Below are 13114 nucleotides of genomic sequence, written 5' to 3'. Positions count from 1 at the left end.
GCCTCGCTTCAAGTTCAAATTAAAGTAAAACATTTCAGCTATGTCCGTTCAACTTACCACTTACAGCAAAACAACCCATTAGCACACAAATACAGTGTGTATATCAGGAATGAGCCCAGCTGACATTTCAAAAAGTTCTGTCTAATCCAAGACAATTTCTGTGAGGCAAATAAAATATCCAGCAAACAGTGTAAGCATGTGTTATCACTGGGCAAATGAAAACCTATCCCACCACTATCACTTTGCTGGCACAAGGACTTTAAAGCATTTTCTATCCCATGACTTTCCTCAAAAAGGACCCAGAAAAAAATGTTGGAAGAATCAACCAACCAGTAAATTAAGAAAAGCTTAAAATTAAATTAACTGACACACAGTTATGCATTATGTATATTACCTTTAAAAATAAATCCGGGCATCCCCAAAGAAGGCAAAAAACAAACAACAAATCATACTAAAAGTTTTAGGTAAGGTTCCGCAAGATCAACATATTACTGAATGTAAGTTCCTTTGCCATTCAAGTACTACATTAGCTTAATTCCCCCCCAACACATGCCCTAATTAAAAAAGTGGTTATAGTCAGGATAGCGACTGTAATTATCACACTGTGGGGGCTCAGTATTTATTATCTTGTTATCAAATCTGCTCAGCACATAAGTCAAAACATGATTTTTTTAACCATCAATGCTACACATTTAGTCCTGCCTCTTTAATTCAAGTAGTTCTTTCCTCTTACAAGCTCTCAAATAATAAAGATTCTGGTGTCAGTGATGATGCGTGAATTAGAATAGAATGCCAACTCACTCTTCCCCAGCTGTATTAGTTATGCAGGGCTAAAGTAGAAATAATTTGCTTTGGTAAAAAGAAAAAAAAAACAGGTTTGTCTTATAGGTACACAAGGTTAAATTCTGCTCTCAGATCCAAATATACTGTCCAGTTCATCTCAGTGAAAGGCACACATGCTTACCATTATCTCTTAAAAAATGGCACATGATAGGCCTTCCATCATTCTTCAGGCAAAACGCCCTTGAATCAGTGGGCATCTGGACTGTAGAATTTGGCCCAGAAACCAGAAAGATTGAGATAGACGGTACCATTTTTTTGAAACTATAACTACAATTTAATCTTGTCGTATAAAGCATTATTGATATGATGGTACTCACACAACCAATCTGTGAAAGCCAAAGCCAGGGACTTAACTACTGGATGGACAGATGGACAAATTGATGGGTGGATAGACGGATAAATAATCCTGACCATCTGACACCTAAATAGGACGTAATCGGGTGATTGAAAATATGATGATGCAACACAGGTACTGACACAAAGCCTGAAGAAACAGAAGATGAAACTAACTCTTGATTACTGTTTTTAATATAGTTGCTTAGACATATTTGGGCTTACTGAGGAATGTGTATAAAGTTTACTGTCATTTCATATGTTAATATGTCACTTCTCTTCCCACTGTTCAATGCACATTACTCCATAATTTCTGTTGCCTGTTACCCTTTGTAATTATTATTTTCACATCCTATGTTTTATTCTTACCTTTTTACTTTGCCTTCCCAGCATTTACTTGCATAACTTCTTGCCTCCTTTGCTAATTCTGTCCCTTTGTATTTGTGGTATTATAGAGTGGATACATTAGCAGAGGTTTTAAAATCTATTCAGCCTCTTGAAAATTTGCTAAGTAAGGCGTGCTTAAAGTTAATTATATGCGGAAATGTTTAGCTGAATTGGAGTCTAAATGTACTAAAGAAATATATAGCAAAATTTACACAAATAAACAAAGCAGTTATAGCTTGCATACAGTGTAAATGAATCCAGAAGTCTTAAGCCTCTGTCCCCTATATGCTTTTATGCTGCAGTCACCGTGCAACCCCTAGACCATCCCTCCACAGGCAAGAAATGAGAAATTTTGACAGCTACTGAACACTGACTTTTCAGAGTGAATTACCACAAAGTTATTTAACACAGGTGTTTCTGGTCTCGCACTATATTAGGAAAGCTTAACGTTCAGTGGGTCAGAAGCTCACCCTTCCCCAGTGGTGGTCTCGGGTCAGAATGCTGGGCTACAATATTAAGCATGTCATATTAAACTAGTGTAAGGTTTTCAAAATATTTTTGCTTCCCCTTAATTACTGTGAGTTTTCATCTGCTTCTGCACTTGTGAAATTCCTCAAAGCAAACAACACAGAGTTCTGCCACTGTTATACCACAGATCAGGGTTCTGATCTCTGACACTCCAGTGTATATCTGGACTCACACATTGAAGTAAGGTAAACTACTTTGTATTAATATTGGTGCAAATGAGACTAGCGTCTGGCCCACAGTGGCTTTAAAACCATGATGCTTTCTTCCACCTCCAGAAACAGAGTGAATGTGTTCTATTACGTGAAGTGACATGGTAGCTGTAATGAAAAGAAAGTGAGCACCACTAGTGAAGCCACTGTTGCATTTTTTAACAGAAAGATGAAGAAATTGTACCATTGTAACACCATGTTAACCACTATTTCCTTATAAGACTATATTCATATTGTACTATACGCTGTTATATCATATTGAACATTATTGTTATGGTAATTAAGGGAAGTGTCAAATAAAAATACTTACATATAACTAGTTTACCACTGGTTAGTACTATAAAGGGAAAAATGACTAACATTATGTTACTATGGCTTCATGATGGGTAAGGATGGCTCTTACTCTAGCTGAAGAGGTTATATTTCAAAAGCACCAGAAGCAGTGAAAAGGATTTGATTAGGATCAGTTTGAAGATGGCCCTCTGTTGTGATATCTAGTATGTGGCTAAAAAAATGCAAACCGGTATGAATAAAAAGCATTCATTGCTGTTTGCCTCTAGTCGAGGGTTCAGAGTAAGCTTGTTTAGATTGGGGCGGAGTGAGGGGAGAGGAAAAGGTTTTCAATTTTAAGTATTTGAGGGTTGTATAGTGACCTATGTGAAATGAGTTGCTCTCAGTCTAGTTCCTAGGTGTCTGCTTCACAAAAACCTTCAGCAGAGAGGACAAGAACTGAATAGGCATGCAGATAAAACTACCCTGTCACCTAGAGGTGGTCCCTATTATGGAAAGCTTGCACTGCTGTCACTCATGACATCCCTTTTCTGGGATCAAACAGAGGAATCTCAGTATGTCATATCATTCACAAGTAACAAATTCACCACAATTTTAAATCACACACACACACACACACACACACACACACACACACACACACACACACACACACTCCCATTTTGAATAATGCACAGTTTTCTTTAATTCAGCCCTCGACCTGGTTACCCTGTACTGTAGTGTATTCTAGCATTGGTGGCATACTGCCTTTTACTATTGCTATTACTATTTATTTCCACCTTTTACCATTGTTGATGCAGGAATTTGAGGCTCTGGCAGGTAGTTGCACTTCTATGAAAAATCACTCCTGCTCCATGGCTGGAGCAGTGCCTATAAAGCATCAGCTGGGGAAAAGAGTCCTTTCCCCTGCCAGATCTGGAGGCAACCCTATTGGATAGCCTAGATGCTCAGGCTACACTGGGAACAAAATCTGGGCCTGAAAGACATCTTCTATTTTTCATTGAGGTCTATATTAAAAATACTCTGCCAAAACACAGTATGCACCATACTTTCCTCATGGAATAGAACTGAGTCTAACCCAAATTTCATATACATGTCTCCAAAAAGGCTTTTGGTATAATCTACGAAAGCAAATTGATAGAACTGCATCATGACTGTAGTCATAAAAGCAGGGTAATATGCACATTTTTTGAAGACGGTCATCCCTAGGGAGAGCATGTTTGCAAAATATCTTCCCATCAGTGACATAACACAATGGAAAAGGAACCACAGGGGAAAGACGTGCACTAACAACTCCAGAAGGCATAATGCCAAAAACATGAAAACTGGAAGCAAAGGGCTGCTGCAGCATGCTCTTCCTGAGAAACTTCTTCAATTTCTTGCAGTACCACTGGCCCAAATCTCCCTCTAGATGAGTTGGTCTTTCCAACATGAGGACTGGAAACTCTGTATTTTGACTTGCAGATCTTCCATCCACTTCTTCTTTCAGGAGTGTGGAGGTACCCCCCTCCAATTCATAGAATGAACAAGGGGGATGACTCTAAATATCACAGATCTTAGATCTCTATGGATGTCAGGAAATGCACCAAAACCCAGGGCCTTCTGCACAGAGGTCTTCTGCCTCTATGTTGGTTGTTACTCCTCAGCTGACATCCATGGCAGGATAAATGTGGTTTGACTTTTTGTACTGAACAACCATATTAACACTTTAGTGTGCTTACTATTCAGCTCTTCCAAAGGAAAAAAATAGCTGAGTATGTTAACTAGAAGCTTCTGCAATTAGGGACTAATCTTGCAATGTGCTGAGCATATTCAGCAAGGTGCAAAGCACATTCAGTGGGAGAGGAGGATGGTGCTTGGCACCTTGCTAGATATTCTCAGCCTCTTACTGGATCAGACTCCAAACTTACTGTACCAGTGTCCAAAGTGCTCAATGTACCTGATTTCAACTAAATCTGGACAAGACAGAAAGCCAATGTGAACTGGCTTTCCAAGCCAAAAACAAATGAGAAATAAAGTGATACATTAGGTTACCATAGGTGCCAGGTCTGGCTCTTTTTCTTGGCTTACCCTGATCTACAGACACAGAGCCAAAGGACTATCAAATTTCTACCTTAATTGGCTCAGTCTCCTTGAACTTCAGCTAAATTCAGCTCCACCCTTTGTAATGTGGATGCCAAAAGGCGGAGGCCCCCCAAACACAACTCCTTTCCCACTTCACTTTGCTAGTTATCTGAGGCTTTGGCTACACTGGCACTTTACAGCGCTGCAACTTTCGCACTCAGGGGTGTGAAAAAACACCCCCCTGAGCGCTGCAAGATACAGCGCTGTAAAGCCTCAGTGTAATCAGTGCTGCAGCGCTGGGAGCTGTGCTGCTGGGAGCTACACCCATAGGATGTGGTTTACATGCGGCGCTGGGAGAGCTCTCTCCCAGCGCTGGCGCTCCGACCACACTCACACTTCAAAGCGCTGCCGCAGCAGCGCTTTGAAATTTCAAGTGTAGCCATACCCTAAGTTCCAGGGAACAAGGAATTCCTCACACAAGATGTATGCATGGTTTATATTGTCTCCAGTTATGTCTTTACTGAAACCTTTTACAGTTCATGAGTGTTATTTATGAATGGAAGAAACTGCAAATATCAATGAACAAGAAATTCCTCCTGAACAGACAAGTTTGCATTCACTTTAATAACTGATGCCAAGAAGATAATCCAGCTTGATATTGGCATCCAATGCATTAATATCTCTGTACAACTTTGGTTTAGGCATTGTTAGCAAAGATATTTAAGACCCTTAAGTTTAGAATCCATTTTATCTGAACCACCAAAGTTGGTTCTTTGACCTACAAAAATGAATGCCTTTGCATATAAGGAAAAGGAATAAAACTACCATTAACTATCACACAAAAAGCTATTCTACTCTCTAACATTAAGAATGTTCACAGCCTATTTGTGTGCTGCAGCACTCTTATTTATTTTTAAGTATGAGTTTAAACATATGCTGGGGGAAGAAGAATCTTATATCTGCTTAATTAACAAGCCAGAGCCTTTGGCAGGTCTCAAATAACAGGATTCCCTTTACATAAAACAAAGGTGAATACAACATCTGAAGCCTACACAGGGAACATAAGTTTACCTTTGTCTGTCACAGCTATCCCCCTACTCCATTTTGTTTCTTACAGCTGTCCCCATACTCCATTTTGTTTTTGTTCTCCTCCTGTGGCCGCCCCTCCCTGGCTGTTAAGTTGTTTACCAGGGCCACTGCCCTTCTCAAAGGGAGGGCCCCTTAAGTTGTTTACCAAGAGTCATTGCCCTTCTCAAAGGGATGGCCACTTGTGCTGCGTGCTAAGTGGGACCACTACCCTGTTCAAAGGGTTGGTCCTGTTATCACCTTGTTAAACCTGGGCTTTGTGTAGGGTAGGCAATGTCCAGAGCTGCAAGACCTAATGTGTTTTTAAGATCCTGGGCATGAGTCATAGGCCTCATGTGCTTTTGAGTCCTGAGTTGTGAACTCACACATATTGTTCAGGACTCTGCCCAGGCACGTCTCTGTGCTCACCTGCAGTTTTTCCCTGTGTCTCCTCCCCTGTGACAGAGGGAGCCTATCAGGGTTACTGGCGGGGAACTGCCTGAGTCTGCCTTTAAAAACAGGCATTTTTAAAACAAACATCGGAAAGGTTCCTGCATTGCTGCCTGGTCTGATCAGCCAGGTGTTCTGGGGGATCCTTTCTCCGCTCTCGTTTTATTTTTGAGCGTACCCCCATTTTTTAACCCCCCCCCAGGAAGAACGAATTGCTGCCTGAGAGATCTCCCGATTAGCGAGACCGTACCGAGCCCTCCTTGCTTCTTCTGATGTTGTTGCTGCTTCTGCCTTTGCTGCTACCTTGGGGACTGGTAAGAATCCCTCTGTGAAACTTTCTATACTTTTATTTTATTATTTTAGCTGCTGGCTCTGTTTCCCCAGCACACAGACTCAAGCTAAACCTTGGTCTGTGTCTTAAAACCTCTCTTAAACTCCATGGCGCTTTGCCGCTAAAATAAGTTTGTGCCACCGCTAAGCTCTGCTCCTGTGGGCTTTGCTTCGGGGCTCACTGCTTTCAGCCATATCCACTGCTGCAGCCACCATCCCTTGGCTTCCTTGGGGGGCTGCCTTGGGAGCTGTATCCTGGGCACATACTACTCTGCCCTCTATGACCTCCCCATAGCATAAGGTGCACCACAGGTTTTGCTTTTTAGTTTAATAAGTCATAGTTTGCTAAGACTGTAGCGCTTGTAAGTTTCACCTGCGCTATAGTTGCTGTTTTGTTGCTCCGTATAGTTGCGTGTTATAGTTTGCTTAGAATTGTGATATTTGTTGTTTTGCCTAGTCGTTGGTTAAGATAGATTTAAAAAAGCCATTGCCTGGTTGTATTCTGTACCTGTTTTGTTACTTTGTATAAGCTGCTTGTCATTTTATATCAATTTGATTAAGTTAGACGATACATAAGGTTTTTGCTGTTTGAATTCGTCTTCCTGCTGTCCCAATCTCTCCCTGAACTTTCCCGTGTGTTTTTCCCCCGCTCCAATCTCTGTGTACTTCCCCGTGTCTCCCTGTTGTAACCCCTTGCTGCTTCTCCCCCCGTGTAACCTCCCAAACCCTTTGCCGCTTCTCTCCCTTTTTTTGGGTGTCCCTCCAGCTCTTCCTTACACCTCTCTGCTGCCTCTCCCTGTATCCCCTGTGTTCATGCTCCCGCTTCTCTGCTGCCCCTTCCCTACCGAAGATCGCCATCACACTGCTCTCTTTGTCTTCACCCTGCTGCTCTGCAACTTCCTGAAGTGCTCTCCACTGCTGCAACCTGTTTCTTCCCTCAGCCGTCTCCCCCATTCTCCACGTGCCTTCCCATCGCTTGCACGTTCAGCGCCCTCCCCTCTTGCTGCTCCCAGACTCCCCTTAAGTGCGCTCCAGCTGCTCTTGTCTCCCGTACCTCCAGCCCGCAGGCTCCTGAAGACTGCTCTGGGCTTCACCTCGCAGGGCTTCAGAGTCTCTCGCTACTTGCAGCTGCACTCTCCTCTCATCAGTTGCTACTGATCATTCACTCCCCTCCCCACTCCTGTTTCTTGACTCAGCCTTTAGGTACACTCTTGCAGATTATCTGCTATTACAACCTCACAAATTAAGTCATTAATTTTCTTCTATGCTGTTACATTGCATAATTTTCACTTATCACCCATATTGTATCATTGCACTGTGATTCACATCTTACTTGTGGTTATAACACCCCATTGGTCGCCTCCACTTTTCTGATATACTTTGTATTTGCATTGATGCCACTGTGTTACATTATATATATAGCTATTAACCACTTAATGCATTCTATCTGAGATTGTTGACCATTTCATATAGAAGCTACCATTTTACTTTGCATTTCTTTTTGGTACATTTTGCATTCCACACTGTATCTAGAGTTGTTCCTAAATAAAGTTGAGTTGCTTATTGACTGTACTGTATCCCATTGTGCTGAACCCCATTACTGCACCCCACTGTTAGAACTCCCTACACTGTTCAATAAGAAGAACCCCCCCATCATTGTCTATTGTAAACACCCTATACACCCCATCCCATTGTATTTCATTGTTAAATTCCCACCACTTCACTTTTCCTTTAATAAAGAAATTAATTGGCACCCCACCTGTGTGGTAATTGCTCCCCAAGATCCCATATACCTGCAGGCAAGGAAAACCTTAAATCCCATCTGCCTTTATAGTCAAGTAACACTGAAGAGTGAATGAGAGCTAATATTTTTCCTATGCTGTGTACACACTAATGATTCTATAGAAGTGTACTATTCTCATCATTTCCGTCATTTTATTTTTCTTTTCCCAAGTCCTGCTCTGTTTCGCATGATGGGAACAGACAAAATTGCAGCAGCACTCTAAGATTCATCAGTATGAGTCTCAACATATCAATTTTCAAGTGGAGCAACTTTAAACACATTGTAGGCTTTTAGTTTCCATAGAAAATAATACTTCTATTGTTTTCAAAGAAAACTGTAAGTACCTAAAATTACCACACTTTTAACATACTGACATGTTGATGGCCAGATGTTCTTTCAGGCTCAAAGTCAGATTGGCAGAAGTCAGAGCAGTTTAGAGGCTTACTTGAAACATAGTATTTTACATTTGGCAGGAATTACTGTATGGCAAAAAAAAAAAAAAAACGACTTTCTATTATTTATTTTTTTTAGTTTACTGTGGTTCCAAAGAGTGAAAAACTAATTTAGACACAACAAATGCTTTCATCCCACCCCTACTATCAGGTGAAGATCTCCAACAACAACGGAATGAGTGGCATATGCTTTCTTTTTTACACAGCCTGAATTACTTTGCTTGTGTTGTAACTGGGTTTTGCCTTCCAGGCCAATATTTTCAGGGTGTCCCAATTTGAACATGGTGATCCTGCATCCTATAGATCTCACTTCCAGGGTAGCAGGGCTCAGAATAACTTTTGGAGTTGGTGGAGAAAGGCGCAGGAAAGCCGATAATGGACACCTGTAGAATAACCTGCTGATAAAGGACATTTTCTCTAAGCCTGTCAGTTAGCAGCTGGCTAATGCCCTGAAGCATCAGTGTTTATATCCCTTCTGAAAAGGTTGTTGTTTTTTTTTAAATCCTGGCTAATCTGTGGATATTCTCATGATACATATAAATATCTAATTCTTTTTTGAATCCTACTAAACTCTTGAGCTGGCCTTAACAATCTATTGTGGCAATGAATTCCAAAGGTTAATTGGGCATTGTGTAAAATATATTTATTTTTCACAGCTTTAAATGCGTTGCCTTTTGTTTTCACTCAATTTCCCTTTGTTCCTGTTTTGTAAGAAAAAGCAAATAGGAGTGCCTAATTTACTCCTCTATACCACTTATTATTTGTATACTTCTATCACAACCCCTCTTATTTGTTTCCTCTTTAAACTAAACAGTGCCAATCTTTTCAATCTTCCCTCACACAACATTAATAATTGTTTTCATCTGTCTGTGAACTCCACCAATTTGATTCTATATATCAGAGGTTTTCATTTAGCTACCTACAAAGATACCCAGGTCTTTTTCCTAAAAAGACACAATTAATTTAGAACCCACAAAATGTCTGAGTGGTTCAAGTTATTCCTTCCAATGTGCTTTACTTTGTATGGGTCAACTCTACATTTCATTTATCACTACAATGTCCATTCACTCAGCTTTGATAAGTCTCTCAGTACTTCCCAGTCTTATCTAATCTTGACAAACTTACATAGATTTGTGTCATGTGCAAATTTTGATGCGACTGTTAATTTCCTTTTCCAGATCATTAGTTAATACATTAAAAGAAACAACTGTCCTAGTACTGAATCTTGCGGTATTGCATGTTTGTATGAGCATCTCAGATACTTCATTCTCAAGTTCCTTCAGAAATTTTGGCTTTATACCATCTAGTTCTGGTGTCTTGTTCTTTAGTTTATTCCAGCACCTTCCCTTTTTACATCTTTAATTCTAACGGTGCCACCTTTTTTACATAAAGAGACATGGTCTGAGGTTGGTATCTTCCCAGCTTCCCTTCCAGAGAAAGCTGATAGAAAAAAAATCATTTCGCTTCTCTGCAATACCTTCTCATCCTTAAGAGCTGCATTTACTCTCCAAGGGCAAGTCTACGCTACCACACTACATCCACCTCTGTGAGAGGAGGAAGCTATGTCAGCAAGAGTGCATCTCCTGCCGACATAGCACTGGTGTAGACAGAGCTTAGGTCAATGTAACTTGCGTTGCTCAGCGTGTGGCTTTTGCACACCTCTGAGCAACGTAAGTTACATTGACTTCAGTGGTAGTATAGTCAAGCCCCATGTCTAGTGGATTCACCAAACTTGCACTTAGGATTCCTGCTTCTCAAAGAGTTCCTTGTCATCTATTTTTATGTCTTTGGTTATTTGCTCTTTAAAATACTTCTCCTTCAGTATACCAGGAAATGACACAAAACTGGTTCTTAATTGTTTCCCCTTTTTCACCAATATTCCTATTTAAACACCTGCTTCCTCCTTCTGCTTGCTGGACAACTTCATTGTGTTCATCATTCTCCAGTCAGGATAATGGTTAAGCGACCACCAACGCTTCTCTGCCATCTGACCATTTGCTTTATTCATGTGAAGTTATAAACCATTCCTCAATTCTCCAGGGTCAATGGATTGTCTAATGTAAGTTCATAAATAATAAGACATGACAGATTATAAAGTAATAAACCATCCAGTGACGCTTTGTTTTATCTTACAGCAGCCTAAATACCAAAGATAAATATATTTAATCATCCATCATTTCCAAGTTACATCCGTGATTAAAATATTGAACTTGCAGTATATGGCTTCCCATTTGTATAATTGCTCACACAGCTATTACATCTTAACTGTCAAGTTCAATAATTAACATGGTTTCAAAAAACTTTTCTTTATACAATAAGCTAAGCCTGTTGCTAATTTGAGGTTTATTACAGGAGATACATAATCATCCCTGTACTACCTATTAGGCTACATAAAATACTGTAAGTGAAAGTTTTTTACTCATACATAGGGACATTGCCACACCAGATCAGGTGAGTGACCTGTGGGTTGCCATACCCGCCCCCCAACAGCAGCCAGGATAAGAAAAATCAGAACAAGATGCATGAAACCCAATAAATAGATTATGAACCCAGCTGCCCTCTATATGGATGAAGAAAGTGAACCAGGCAGCTATGCTTCTATTTCTTTATACATTCACCTTTTGTGGGAGTAACCTCTTCAGAAGGCCTGTGCCCATCCCGTTAATTGTGATTCTACAGGACCAAAAGTTATTCTACAGATAGAGAGACATATTCCCCTTTGGAACTCTGGTCTTCTACAAACCAGTCTGACACATAATCCCTTGCTGTGCACAATCGTGTCCATAGGTTGACAGTGATGTTATTTGCTCATGAGTTTGTTTCACTCACGTCAGTTTTCAAATGAAAGGAAATGTGGATTTCTCTGTTTCTGATGTAGGTCAGCCCACCCTGTGGAAGCTAAACCATTCCTTATCAAGGAGCACTTTTGTCTCTGATTTCAAGATAATTTTGCAGAGTACTCTCTCCCCTGCCGCCACCCCCCCCCACACACTTTGAAATGCACAAGACTGGACAAAATGGTAGGTATTCTCAAAACTATCTCCCAGGGAGAGGGACTCACAACATCTTTTTTCAAGTGTTTTATTCCCTACTCCCAGCGTCTGCAAATTACTCAGTTTGCAGACTACTGCAGAAACATGCCAAGTAAGACAGAAACTGCATAACCATGTGCAACATGCCTGACAAGTGCTGTCTCCTATGGAGCATGATCTTTCTGTCGGACTGAACTGCTAGAATGATGCCATATTGTCAAAGGAAGCTATAGAGTTTGCGCAGATTGCCATAAAAATGATTGCATTGCTGAAGGGGGTTGGAAAGCCCAGTAAGTTATGAAATTGTCTTAATGATACTAACATTTGTAAGATGACAACTGCAGACAATTGCATTAGGGACAAACCAATTAAAAGTAAAATGAGTAAAATCAGGAGAGCCCCAAAAAGCTCAAGGAATGCATTCAAAGAACTGGTTAAGACTGCATGAAGGGATATAATATAGGGAGGTCAGCAACACAGATCATGACACAATGAGAGAAAAGTAAAAGTGAAAAAGATGTTTTATGTATGCTGGTTGTGTCTAAGAAGTATCCATGAATGTGTGGATAATAGGGAAGGAAAAGGACCACCTAATATTCAGCCACACTCAGCATGGCTAACTGCAATTGCTGGCAGCCTGCATATTGACAGGAATTTGTCTTGTCCTTTAAGTGCAATGAGGCTTTAGGCATTGTTTGAATGCCAACTCAGAAAGCCTTCCAGTGTGTACATGTATATCCTGTATAACACAGTTCTCTCAGAATATGCTCCAGTCAGTTGATGGCACATCACAAAAGTGCCAGCCTCATTTGGAGGAATGGAAAAGGTGCATACCTGCCTGATAAGGTAGCACCATACATCAAATACTTTAAATCAGAATGTAGTATTACAGCAATGAAAAGCAAAGAAAGCCTATTGCCTAAGCCCCCTGATGTCTGACAGCTGACCAGAGCTCTAAGATGGTATGTTTCTAAATTTTGGAAAAAAATGTAAAAAATATTTGTATCTGTTATAAACAAACAAATTTGTGAAGGGATTATAACAGCCTTACAGTTGTTGAGTTTTGAACTGGCAAACAAACTTGGGGTGACAACAAACTTGGGGTGTACCCCAATGGGCAACACAAGGTTAATGATGACCCTGCTCTGCCCTTCTGGCAGGAAATGCCAGAACTGGAAGGAGAAATCCAGCTTAGTTGGTGGCAGACCAGTGAGACGATCATATCTCCAGTCCTTAGCTCGTAGGAAAAGGCCTAGCTAAAGGCAAGGAATCCTCAGGTGACTGTCACCTGGTGATCCCTCCCTGAAGGAAGGGAGGATCTGTTGTGGACTCACTTATGATGGACAC

General features: G+C 40.7%; 1 protein-coding gene across 5 annotated transcripts in view; it reads right to left on the bottom strand.

Moving 5' to 3' along the window:
• Positions 1-13114, bottom strand: part of TENM2 (teneurin transmembrane protein 2) — a 1578682-nt gene that overhangs the window by 236559 nt on the left and 1329009 nt on the right. The window lies entirely within an intron of this gene.

This window comes from Gopherus evgoodei, chromosome 8 (assembly GCF_007399415.2).
Source record: "Gopherus evgoodei ecotype Sinaloan lineage chromosome 8, rGopEvg1_v1.p, whole genome shotgun sequence".
In the NCBI taxonomy this organism is placed as follows: domain Eukaryota; kingdom Metazoa; phylum Chordata; order Testudines; family Testudinidae; genus Gopherus; species Gopherus evgoodei.
This window is presented reverse-complemented; position numbering and strand designations above follow the sequence as displayed.